This window comes from Podarcis vaucheri (assembly GCF_965113315.1).
Source record: "Podarcis vaucheri genome assembly, chromosome: 3".
Classification (NCBI taxonomy): Eukaryota; Metazoa; Chordata; class Lepidosauria; order Squamata; family Lacertidae; genus Podarcis; species Podarcis vaucheri.
This window is the reverse complement of record NC_138761.1, coordinates 104501478-104515340: the sequence shown is the minus strand read 5'-3', so window position 1 is coordinate 104515340 and position 13863 is coordinate 104501478. Positions and strand designations below refer to the sequence as shown.

Genomic DNA, 13863 nt, shown 5'->3' with positions numbered 1-13863 from the left:
CGCTGACCATAATTTTCTGATTTATAGGTCGTGGCTGAGTATTATTAGCACTAAACAAGAAGTTGAAAATAAGCTGCATACGAGAGGCAATGGTTCATTTCCTATCAGGATCATTTGAACTGACTTTATACTGCTTCTTGCCTTTATTTCCATTTCTTTGGCATTATTTCCCTTCTGGATGGATGGTCCCATCACATCCTATATGTAAAATGGTTTTTAATGTATTTTTCCCATCATAGACACTCTTTTCTTTACCCCATCCTTCTCAGACTGTCTTGCCTTTCTATGTTTTGTTGACTTATCCTTAGATTGTGATCCTGTGAACAAACGATTTTACTACGTTTAGTTGGTGCTGTATAAGCAACCATTTATATTATTATTTTAGGTCTAATTAACATGATCCATGCATAGGCAGCCCCTGAGATAATAACTTATATTGAGGTTACTCATAATGGTAACCTTGGGTACTTCTGGATACCTTTGTGTGAGAAATTTATTCCTGCGCTCTTTGGTTACTATCCAATGCATGCTGAGATAATGTTCTGGTGATCAAAGTGTATCTGGGCTTAGGTTTAACTTCAAGTAAACCTCTAGAAAATCCCACTCTTAATGGGTGGGAGAACAGGGCATACAAGATTCATAAGTACTTCCCCCCTTCCCCCCCCAATCCATGATTTTTGTGAAAGCCATTCCTAAGGTTTAATTGAAGTGATGGGAGTTTAGAGATCCAGAATTTGCTAGATGGTGTTAAGAACTGGAGAAACCTCAGGGGACCATTAAAACTCCTAGTGATAATCTAATAGTGATGTCTGCTTAGATGCTCAGAGGGTGTGATGGAAGCTTCATTGCTTTGGATTGTTAGAAATTACGAGACAGTTGTTATCCATTATTTAATATGATGAGACTGAAGTGGGCTGTTAAGAAGTTTTTACGTAATTGTTTTATTAAAATGGATCTAGGAGTGCTGCATACATTAGTCGCAGATTTATGTAGGCCGATAGCTGGTAAGAGCCGCTACAAAAAAATCAAAACAACTCCCAGGTCAAATTATATTCATATATTGTGAAACCTCAGGGTATTGTGTCCAAGCTTCTGTCTGTCCATCTCTGTGTATATTTCTACCCTGATCTTATGACACTCCCACTCTCATGACAATTCCATACTAGTTTCCAGCGCAAATTGAGTCGGTAAGTAACAAAAAGACGAAGCCACAGAAACCCAACTATCAATAAAGTAGAAGTGATCATTACATAAACATGTCAACATATTTCAAGTATATGTATATAGTATACAAAATACAAATTATCCAAGTTGTGGCTGTTACATAAACAAAAATGAAATCCTCCAAATATTATAGATAATGATTTGATTAATTCAAGGGGAAATTGATTAGTTCAGTTTGTATTCCAAGTTGAGTTTCAGCTTATTACAAACAGAAAGTGGCACTGCAGAGCAACATCAGTTATAAGAATGCTATATAATTTTGTTGGAACGAGACACTTTTCATGTTTAACCTAACTTATAATGAAACATTAAAATAATCAACTTGGGTCAGGGAAGTTGGCATTCACATTTCATGTTTTAAAGTAAAAACTACAACTCACAGACATTTTTTGTATAATACTAAAATGCTGGTGTGTAATCATTGTGTAACTGTTGATTAGTTGGTGTTAGTTTAGAGGGGGGCGGACCTCGAAAGGACAAGGCTAAATTTTTCCTTTTGTGCCTTCACTGAGTTTGGTGCTTGGGAAGATCATCTGGAATAGACATTACTTGGCATTTGTCATTTGTCCCTCCACTGGAGTGTGATGCTAACAGTGCTTACAGTTCAGCGCTACTCCTGTGTTTCATAAACATTTTGAAATGTTTCCTGGCAGAACTTTTGCAGTACTGCAAACTCCTTCTATTACCTTCATACAGGAACATTGCATTATAATTGGAACAGGGGTGTGATGTGTGCAAATGGATCTTCTGCATGAGCACACGGCCACTTGATCAGCGCCATCTTTATGAGAGAATCAGAGTCAGGAACCTCTGAATAATTTTTTGGAGTGCATCAGCTGTAGAAATCGGCTGCATTTTTGGTGTGACATTTTCTTCCCTTCAGCTGTTTAACAGATAATCATCAGCTTCTTTTCAGAGGGGTGAAAAACTAACATGAGTCTCTTATGGCACCTTTAAAGACTTACAAATGAGTTGCGGCATGCACTTTTGAGAACCAGTATATGCCACAATAAAAGTGCTGAACATTAAAGGTCCCATCATAATCTTCATTGTGCCGGCTTACTTTCTTTTCTTTAGATTCTGATCATTGTTCTTGCACATCAGCAACAACTCAGGGGACAGCTGTTTTTGCAGGAAGACTGCTGCTTGGGAATTCTGGGCAGGATTTGCCTAATGAGTTCCATCATCAGAGAGCCAGTGTATTGGCTTCGACTTATGCAACAGGGCTACCCATCTGTCTTCTCCCTGTGCGCCCACCAAACCTGACTCTGGTGGGGTCAGGGGAACCCCCAGAACAGCATGTGAAGGGCAGGGATCTGAAATGCTTCCATTGATGGAACAATCACCAGAGCACTATGTTGAGTTTCTCCCTCTATCTGAATATAACTGAGTCAGTGAAGCATATCCTCCAGATCACATAACCCGAATTTTGTCATTTTTCAACTTCACACTTTATGCTCTACAATCTGCACTTTAAGCACATTGAGTATCTGGAGGAGAGGAGGGGAGAATAGCAGTTACATCTTATTTCAGTGTGTTCATGTTTGTGGCCACTAGACAGCCACCCACAGGTTAGAGGTATGAAATTGCAGGGAATAGTTTTATCCTAGGAGAAGAATAGCTTGTTCAGGTTATGTGGCTTTTGTAAAAATGATACTCCAATTTATGTTGAGTAGTAGATCTGTAGGAGATCCAGATTTTAATTGGGTGTATATTTCTACCTGCAACATCTGTTGGCTCATCCTGCCCTTAAGGCATGAGCTACTAGATCCCTTACTGAATCTGAAGAAATTTTATTACTTCTGAGTCATCAGGGTAGAGCACTGGTTTCTGTTCTTTATAAGGAGGCTTGATTTTTCTATGGGCCCGTTAGAAGGTCTCAAACTTAGCTGGGAGAAGGACCTACACGTGAAAATATATTTTTCTAAGTGGAATCAATATGGGCATATAAGCACTATAAAGAAACCTCCTCTTGCGGAAGGGAATGCTTCTGAAAAGTTCTACATAGTTAGTACAAAGAATGTGACTATTTGGAGAATGCAAAGGTAAATGTGGAAATAGAGATTTAAAGAAGTCAAATTGTGGTGGAGGGAAACTGTGGAGGGGGGAGTACTATATGATAAGTATATAATATCTGTTTTCAGTGTTTTGGGTTGTATCTTTTCAACCTCTTTTCTTTCTTTTTTGTTGTTGGTTTTTTTTCTGTATTATTTAAACAAAAATAACTAAACTAAACTAAGCTAAAGAAAAGTTCTACATAGTTGGCACTGTGCTGCTGTCTTGCTTTCTCTCATATGACATCAAATAAGACAGGGGTCAGCAAACTTTTTCAGCAGGAGGCCAGTCCACTGTCCCTCAGACCTTGGGGGGGGGCTGGACTATATATTGGGGGGGGGGATGAACAAATTCCTATGCCCCACAAATAATCCAGAGATGTATTGTAAATAAAAGCACACATTCTATTCATGTAAAAACACGAGGCAAGCCCCACAAATAATCCAGAGATGTATTGTAAATAATAGGACACATTCTACTCATGTAAAAACACACTGATTTCCGGACCATCCGTGGGCCGGATTGAGAAGGCGATTGGGCCAGATCCGGCCCCCGGACCTTAGTTTGCCTACCCATGAAATAAGTCATAGGATTGTTGGCATGGTTGTGGTAGCAGGGGTACATTTTCCCATTTATGGTGGCGATGCCCTCTGCCATCAAAATTTTGGATTCATGTTTTCAAAGTAATATTTTTTTAAATTAAATGTGACATGCAAGCCTCCCCACAACTTGCTCCTTTAATTCTGAGGGGTGATCAAACAGCGAGTTTCCAATCTAAGAACCTTCTTACGTGGGTAATCTCTCTGCAGTTAGATCTTCTTTGGCCCATAGATGGAAGTCACTGCACCATCCCCATCCCCCCCCCCACGGAAGCTGAAGCTTCCATGCACCTTTCAGAGGCCGGTTCAAGAACAGTGTTAACAGTAATCCAGGCTGTGTATGACCGGAAGATATGTGACAAGTGGCTAGATCTGTTTTTATCCAGAATGGGGCATAACTGGCACACTAGGAGAAGCTGTAGAAAAGCACTGCTAGCCTTGGTTGCTTCACGTCACCCAGGAGCAAGGCTGGATCCAGAAGAAATCTCAAGCTGTGGACATGTCTTTGATGGGGACTGCAACCCAAGTCTGAACAGGATGTACCCCCCTCCCAGTTTGGCTTTTTAAATTGACAGTCCGATATAAATTAGAAATTAGGAGTGCGGGATCAAAATAGTAGATATTGCAAATTGCTGAATGTGACATGTGTTGATTTCATGCATGGCGTGTTGATTTGGTGATGCTGCAGATGCAGTTAACCTGCCTAGCAGTTGATCTCGGTAGAAAATGACAAAGGGCATCTCTGGATGCACTTGGCAGATGCCTCTTGAACAATAACATCATTTTGCATTAATCTGCTATGTGGCTGTCCTGAAAATTAGGGTACAAAGCAAAGTTATGCAATACATTTGACATTGTCCATTAGGACACCTGCAGTTTGTTTACTAGATGGGATGGATTTGGCATGCGAAAAGGTTTTTTATGTAACTTTCCTGGAGTCCTTTTCCTCACTATTGTTCATTCATTATTGCATCTCTTCTCCATATGCTGAAGTTACTGGATGGGTTTTCTGCTAGTTTTGTTTTGTCTGTATGGCTGCAAATATTATTCCGGTGATGCTCATTTCATTATTATTTATGGCCTGCCTGAGTAATGTTATTACTGTTGATTACTCACAATAGGTTATTTCATCAAACTGTTTTCAGAACGCTTGAGGGGTGGGGGAGAGAGAGAGGTGCCATTCCGTAATTAATGCAGCCAGCGTGATTTGTAGTGTTGTGTGGTTGATGTCTTTGTTGTTTCCCTCCCTTCAATATACAGAAAGAAATAAACACTTGAATTCCTCTTGTTTAGTTTCTAATGGCTGTGCTGTCAAAAGAGTAACCTTTTCCCAAGCCTTTTCTTTTCAGGCTACAATTAATAAATTGTAAGGAGCAGGCTGATTTCACAGATTTTTAAAGCACATAATTCAAAGTGTGGGTTGTAGCCAACATTAGTCATATTCAAAGTATGTTCAAAGAAGAAGAAGAAGAAGAAGAAGAAGAGAAGGAGGAGGAGGAGTTTGGATTTGATATCCCGCTTTATCACTACCCTAAGTAGTCTCAAAGCGGCTAACATTCTCCTTTACCTACCTCACCCTGTGAGGTGAGTGAGGCTGAGAGTCTTCAGAGAAGTGCTGTTCGACAGTGGAATTTGCTGCCAAGGAGTGTGGTGGAGTCTCCTTGTTTGGAGGTCTTTAAGCAGAGGCTTGACAACCATATGTCAGGAGTTGTCTGATGGTGTTTCCTGCTTGGCAGGGGGTTGGACTCGATGGCCCTTGTGGTCTCTTCCAACTCCATGATCCTATGATTCTAAGTGTGACTAGCCCAAGGTCACCCAGCAGCTGCATGTGGAGGAGCGGGGACGCGAACCCGGTTCACCAGATTACGAGTCTACCGCTCTTCACCACTACACCACACTGACTCTCATTGAAACAAATGGACATGGCCGACTAATTTCAAGTCGGTCTATTTTGAGTCAAATGTAGTTGGCTACAACCTGTTGTGTTTTACCACTGTATGTACTCAGCAGGGAGCTGCTACAAGGCAGACCTCTGTGCTCATGTAATACATTTAGCTGAGATTCCTGCATTGCAGGGGTTTGGACTAGATGACCCTTAGGGTCCCTTCCTACAGTTCTATGATTCTGTGTATGCGCTGTTTCCCCCCCACCCACAGGCATGCTACAGATTTAAGATGTGTAAGCATTTTAAAACATAGTATGTGACAAAAACAACTCTAAAGTCTTGTTCACACATGCATACAGATAACCAGGCAGCTGGTGATTGATAGCTGAATATGTGCGCCAGACCGCTTGTATGAGGTAGATAAGAAATAATATGAGAGTTTTTTCTTTGGTGTTTAATCTGCAGTGGTTGATTCACACACGCACACAAGTCACAGCCTGCTACATTCACCAATTGATATATTTGCATGTGTGTGCAAACCTGCCCTTAGATACAGATCCATCCCATGATACGCAGCCCAGATTCATCACTCCTTCATGTGCTGTGCTTAATGTCTGTTTATTTTTATCCTGGCTTCACCGCCTTCCCCCAAGATGTTTTTGTTTGGTTGGCCTTACTCTGAAATTTCTATTGGGTGACTTAATACCTGCCAAGACCAAGGTTTGGATTCCTTTATTTCTTCAGTCATCACTGATGAATCACTGAAAATCTGACAACAAAGTGGGAAGCTCATACCTTACATGGCCTTCGGCTTTCATGATTTATCCGCAACAGTAAGACGAAGAAACAAGAACTTTGAAGTCAGTATTTGACAAATCAAGGAGGACCTTTTGTTCAAACATTTCTTCTTCTGAGATGTGTTTTGATTTTAAGCCTTTAAACATTTTGTAAATGCTCTTGGAATCCTTATGAGTTAAAGAAAACAATGGATTTCAACCTTTCTGTAATGCTGCATTCTTTATGATACTCGTAAACATCTTAGTCTATGAGCCTTTCCTTATAAATCAAACACATCAAATTGGTTGGGCAATTTCATCAGCGTAATTTTCTAGCCATAACTCTGCAAGCAAGTGAAGTTACAAGTAATTATTTTCATGTTGTCATATTATTAAAACATAAAGGAGGGTACAACATAGTTTAATGAGAAAATGTTTATGCACCCTTTTCACATCATAAAGGCATGCACATTTTAAGGGATTTGAGTGGGTATCTTATTTTGCACTTTGTTGTCAGCTATTATGTAATTTGGTTGGGTTCTAGAGATGACCTCCTTATAAACAACAACAACATTGTGATCCACTCCCTTTCTTTCTAATAACCGTTAGCACAAGCCAGATTTCTTCTGGTACCATTATGCACAAAGTTACATGGTAAGAAGTTCACTCATTTCTTAAATTCCTACAATAATCTAGCTCTATTATGTGAAATTGTCTTGAACATCAGTGTTACTCCCTAAGTAAATAAAAGTGAAGTTCAAAAGTAAATATCCAAAAAAAGTTTCGAACTTGATGTTTAGTGCTATTTTAAGTTTTCATTTCAAGCAGGTATGAGAGAATTGGATGGAAACTTTAGGGTTGACAGTTGAACTTGCATTTAAATCTAGCCGGTGCCACAGAGTTGTCATCCAAAGATGCATGTGAGCTAGGTGGAACCTAGGTAATTAATAATGGGTAATTAATAATGTTAATTACCCAGTTGAAGGAATGCAGGGAGGACCTTGGTTTTAGAGTCTGAGGGATAAAGTAAGTGTGCCTAGCTTATTCTCCAGGGCCATTGTTGAATAGGCTAACTGAGCTGGTGTAGCTTATCAATGTTTTTGAACTTTGTTTACAAGCAAAATGAGTTAATTTCTGTTTCCTTGAGTTTATACATTAACTTCGTGCTTCATAGCGACAATGAGCTTTTATGTGCTTGTTCTGACACAGAGGAAGAAAAATGAAGTCTTTTTTTAGTCATGCAAGAAATATGTGCCACTAAATTTGCATGACTCCCAACTGTTTTCCTAAGATTACCTCTAGAGGTTAGTCCCAGCTCCTGGTTTCACTTCATTAGTTGCTCTTCGGGATGTCAACAGTATTTTTTCAGACTGAGTACCCTGTCAGTGAAATGGGCCCTCTAACCCACTCACAAAAAAGATGCAGATTTGCAAAAGCTTTGTGTGTACTTTGTGTCATAAGCAAAGCTTGCCCTGTTTTTCAGGTGGAACAGAAGGCCCCAAAATAAATCAGTAGCCACACATGTCTGACAGACAGAATGCGAACAGATGAAGCTTTCCCCATAATTGGATTTCCATATCAGGAAATGCTTAACCCAGCTAGCATGGTCAGAAATCAGGGGTGATGGGACTTGTTGTCCAACAACAGCTGGAAGGCCACACACTCTCAATCTCTGAACTGCACTATTAATTAAAAATAACAGAAGAAACCTAAGTGTGCAAAGAGAGGAAGAGGACAGACAACTGAAAACATGAGCACAGGGCTCATTTATATAGTGGTAAAGTTTAGTTTGGCATTGCATTTCAACTGACCCAATGTATGTGACTGTGTCTAAAATATATATTAGAATATATTTTTAACTTAAAATTATTGGAAGCTTCCAAGATCTTATTTTTCTCTTAAGTCTACCAAAGTTGTTGTGATGCCTTTTCTCTCAATTAGGGTGAAAAACACAGATGCAAGTAAATGCACATATTAAATCAAAAGCTAAAAATCTGTTAGGCTTGAGAGTTGATTTGAGAACACTGCTAAGCAATTCCAGGTGTGCTGGAATCAAGATTCAGAGTACTGCATTGCAAGGTGAAGTAAATAAAGTTTGACATAAATTTAGTTAAGTTTATTCATATTCCATATGTGGCCATGCCTATTTTTTGTTATAGCCTGTTTCTCTTTCTGCTTAGAAATAAAATGACAAGTGAGAGACTCCAGGAATATTGAGGAATAAACAGTATGCTTGTTGGAACCACTCCAGACAACTGAATGATCAGGTTACTTTTTAGGAGCCAGCTGGACATCACACAGTTGATATGGTCTAATGCTGATAGGACATGTACTGCATGTTTTTCAGCGCTTCTCATGATATGCTGTAGAGACAATGTGCTGCCCACCTTATATTGTTGGACTCCAACTCCCATTAGCACTAGCCAGAATGGCAAGTGGTCAGGAATTATGAGAACAGTAATTTAGTGACATCTGGAGGGCATAATGTTGTCTATGTCTGCTTCTTTGCCATCAAAAGCATGGGGGTGGGGAGGGAAGAAGAAGAGTTTGGATTTGATATCCTGCTTTATCGCTACCCGAAGGAGTCTCAAAGCAGCTAACATTCTCCTTCCCCTTCCTCCCCCACAACAAACACTCTGTGAGGTGAGTGGGGCTGAGAGACTTCAGAGAAGTGTGACTAGCCCAAGGTCACCCAGCAGCTGCATGTGTAAGAGCGGAGATGTGAACCCGGTTCACCAGATTACGAGTCTACCGCTCTTAACCACTACACCACACTGGAAGGAGGAAACAGTGCTTGTATTATATGGCTGATGGTAGGGCTGGCCTGCTCATGAGGCAAGGCGACTTGCCTCAGGCAGCAGGATCCACGGGCAGCAGAACCCAATGCAGATCTTTTTCCGTTTTTATTTTCTCCTTGTTCCTGATGTAGATCTTCACTCCCCCCTTCTTCTCTCGTAGGCAAGGAGCACCGTTTTGTGGCTTGCCTCAGGTGCCAAAATGTCTTGGGGTGGCACTGGCTGGTGGAGATGAGTGACAGCGAACTGCATCCTTGCCATGGGCACAAATAGCCACACATGTGCCAGTATGAACTAGTCAGGAAAAAACTGCGCTTCATCTCTTCAAGACCAAGTGGTCTTTGAGTCATTTGATATCAGCCTCAGTTTTATAGAATATCACCAAACCTGACAGCTTCTCTTCTGTTCTCCTCCAGTGACTTTGTACTTGTCGTTTAAAGACTGCTTTTATTAAGTAGATTTTCCCCATGTATTTTCTCAGCTATATAAATTAAGCTTCTTGAACTGATATCTATAGCTTCTGCTCCATAATCCCCAAAGCGGCTTTGTTCTTTTCTGAATCTTATTTTCGGGTACAGTTTTCATGTGGAGTCGCCCTCTTCAGGATGGAATCTTAAGCCTAAAATAAGACGAGAAGAGAAATAGTGAGGTATTTAGTATATCGTGGCCTTAAGAGTAATTCATGATATAGCTTCTGTCATTTCGAGACAGGCCACTGTTCTCATACAAATTAAACATTGACAGAATACACAGCCATTGTACCATCCTTGTTTAGTACTGAATACAGTGGTACCTTGGGTTAAGTACTTAATTCGTTCTGGAGGTCCCTTCTTAACCAGAAACTGTTCTTAACCTGAAGCACCACTTTAGCTAATGGGGCCTCCTGCTGCCACTGCGCAGCCGCTGCACGATTTCTGTTCTCATCCTGAAGCAAAGTTCTTAACTCGAGGTAATATTTCTGGGTTAACGGAGTCTGTAACCTGAAGCGTATGTAACCCGAGGTACCACTGTACTGTTTTCAGAATTTCACTGGTGTGGCTGGGTTCACCCGTGTGAAACACCAACTTTAAACCAGCTGCCTGTTCACTTCTGGACCTTGTGTGGCTTATTACCAAAATCCTTGACAGGAGAGTCTGAGATCTTTCTCAGTGGTGGTGCCTCAGTTATGGAATGCCCTTCTCAAAGTGATTGCTCTGGCACCAACACGGCTATAATTTGGGTGCAGCACAGTAAGTTGTATTTACTCATGCATTTTAATGAATTTACATGTGGTTATGGGTTGCTGTTGCTGCTGTTTTTTGATTGGAGGCCTCCTTGTGGGGCAGCAGGACAGCGCTTTCTGTTTTGCCTCAAGCGGTGAAACAGGACCCACCACCCCTGCTTCCAGTAGCATTGTGTCTTATTTTGTAGTAGTGTCAGTTTTACTATGCATCTACTTGCCATTAACAGAGTTCATTTGACCAGTTTCTGAACTTCTTCAATCCCATTATGGGGATCACTTGCCCTACACACCGGATTTCTCTTCCTGCAATGCAGACACTTTCTAAGTGTTTGCAAGCATTAATTTCTAGAGTGGCGCAGAAAGCTTAAAAGGGTAGTGTTGGCTGCGTGAGAATCAAACATTCCTGGTTTTACAGAAATGGCAGATTTTCTACAGAAGAGCAAAACGAGATAAGACTACGGCCACAGTTTTGGAGCATTTTGCTATAATAGGAATGGAATGAGATACATGTGGATGGCAGCCTCCCACCTGCCTTATTCCTTTTCTAGCAACTTACTTAATTCATTGTGGGCAAGTTTGTGTTTTGATTAAGGATTGCATGTTGGAGCAGGCAGTGTAAATACTTTGGGAGGAATAGATGGCCCAAATCTTAAATAGCAGGACCTCAAACACATATTTATGTGTTTCATACATACTCTCTTGAGCTTGTATTCTGCCCATTTTGATTTGTTTCCAACTTGACTCCTTCCTTTCTCCCATCAGTTGTTGCTGTAGTAATGCTAATATGTAATATTACAGATTTATTTCTTTTTAAACAGCACTACTTTATTGCTCTCCAGTGAATATATGCTTCAACCCTGTAGGATCTGTTCTATATCTAATATAACTGAAAACTTGGTAGAAGCCAATGCTCCTGAACTGATACCAAAAATAATTCTTGAAAGCGAAATGGAAAAGGAGTAAGTTAATGAAGAGAGAGTGAAGGCATTATTGATCATGATTGGATTCAGAAGCAGCAGCTATTAGATTCAGTAAAAGAACTGAAATTTAATGATGAATGTGAATGAAAGGTTAGAGTCAGTGTGCATAAAAATAACTTAACAGGGATTTTGTTTTGTCCTCCTTTGGTTCTTCTCCCATTTATATAGTTTTCTTCTTTGAAGTAGTGCATAATTCAAGACAAAGAAGATTAAAGGAAGCAGACTAGTTACACCAGTGTAGTAATGTGCAATCTTTTCATGTTTCCATTAAATTCAACATGGCATTGCTTCTGTGTAATCTCACCTTGGATTGGGCAGTGTTAGAGATATGTCAGTCAGTTGTAATATGTAATATGTGGACTTTCCACCGGATAATAAATATTCTCTGAACTGTGGCACTAGTTCTTAGATACAGTGGAACCTCGTGTTATGTACTGTCCTCCTTGCGAATGCTTCGGGTTACGAGCTCCACTAACCCGGAAGTAGATGCCCCTAGCTGTGACCTTTGCCCCGGGATGCGAGTGGAAGTCACATGCTGGCAGTGCGGCAGCAGTGGGAGGCGCCATTAGCGAAAGCCCGCCTCGTGTTACGAGCGGTTTTGGCTTAAGAATGGACCCCTAGAACGAATTAAGTTCGTAACCGGAGGTACCACTGTACAGTTTGTAGCCAGTGACCAGAAAGAGTTCAAGGAGAGCAATAGCCAAAAATTAGTGGTCTCTCAGCAGAACTAATGCAGGGACATAGTATGAGCGCCTGCTGGATCAGGCCAAAGGTCTATCTAGTCAATTCTCACAGTAGCCAACCAGATAAGAAGGACCTGTGCACAACTCACTTGTGGTTCCCAGCGACCAGTATTGGGAGGTTTCCTGCCTCAGACAGTGGAACGTAGGTGGAACGTAGCCATCATGGCTCATAACTAGCGATAACCACATCCTCCATGAATTTTTCCAGTCTTCTTTGAAAGATATCCAAGTTGGTGGTCATCGCTACAAACTGTGGGAGTTGTTGTGTAGATACATAAAAATATATATGCTCAGACTCGCGCTCTATCTTTTAAAAAAACACACCTTTACTTTAATACAGGTTGCGAATGTGATCTATGCAGGAGGCACGTTTGCAACCCGCAGTACCATGTCTGCGTAAGCGTGGGTTGTGATTCGGTGCTTCTGCGCATGCGCAAAGCGTAATGTAGTGTTTTTGTGCGAGCGCCGAAACCCAGAAGTAACCTGTTCCGGTACTTCTGGGTTCAGCACGGTGTGCAATCCGAAAGCGCGTAACCTGAAGCATCTGTAACCTGAGGTACCACTGTAAACATATAACTGAGAAGACTATATTTACAATCTCGTGCTTATTCCCTTTGTTCCTTTAAGAGAGCTCCTGCACAGATTTCTCCCTATTAACATTTAGGGATCTTCCTCTGTCTATTTCACTTCAAGACAGCTCACACTAGCCACACACTGTCCTCAGCAGTATCCTAAGAAGTCTCTCTCAGCAGCCATTCTCCCTCTTACACACAGAGAGATAACAGAAAACAGTTAAAAGTGACAGTTGCTAGAATAACAGTCACAACAGAATGTAAAGCCTCCCTCATGTGACTCATGGTCAGTCAATCACATGAGAGCTATTGCCAAAGGGGGGGGGGACCATTCTAAGAATACACAGCGATTCAACATAATTAAACATTCCCATTTCAGGAAATCAAACCATTATCCATAACAGGAATGGGTTCCATAGTTTAAATCTGCTGTGTGAAGAAGTACAGTACTTTCTTTTGAATCTTCCAGCATTCAACATTATTGGATGGCCCTGGATTATTGTGTTATGAGATGGTAAAATTTCTCCCTATCCATTCCTCTACATCATGCATGCATTTTATGCAACTCCACATTTTATGTTGCCATCATCCCTCAGTTGCCCTTTTTTCTAAACTAAAAAGTCCCAAATGTTGTAACCTTTCTTCATAGGGGCGTTGTTCAAACCCCTTGATAATTTTGGTTGCCCTTTTTGTGCACTATTTCGTCCCATCTCTTTCTCTGTTATGTAGCCTGATGGAATCATTGCTGCCATACAGCATCCTGTCCCTCTGCTATAGCTTAGTGGAATATTGTTAAATTGTTTGCTAATTTTACATTAAACATAACTATCTCATTTAATACTAATATACAGTATTTCCCGATTTCTCTTTTTAATTCCATCTGAATTTTTATCAGACCTTTAAAATGATGAATGCCAGTAGCCAAAAGTTTTTTCTTTATCTTCTCTAATACCCTCTAATAATATACATCTGGTCCTAGAGATTTGTTACTTTTAAGTCTCACTAGATTGTT

General features: G+C 40.6%; 1 protein-coding gene across 1 annotated transcript in view; it reads left to right on the top strand.

Moving 5' to 3' along the window:
* Positions 1-13863, top strand: part of KLHL29 (kelch like family member 29) — a 430669-nt gene that overhangs the window by 160029 nt on the left and 256777 nt on the right. The window lies entirely within an intron of this gene.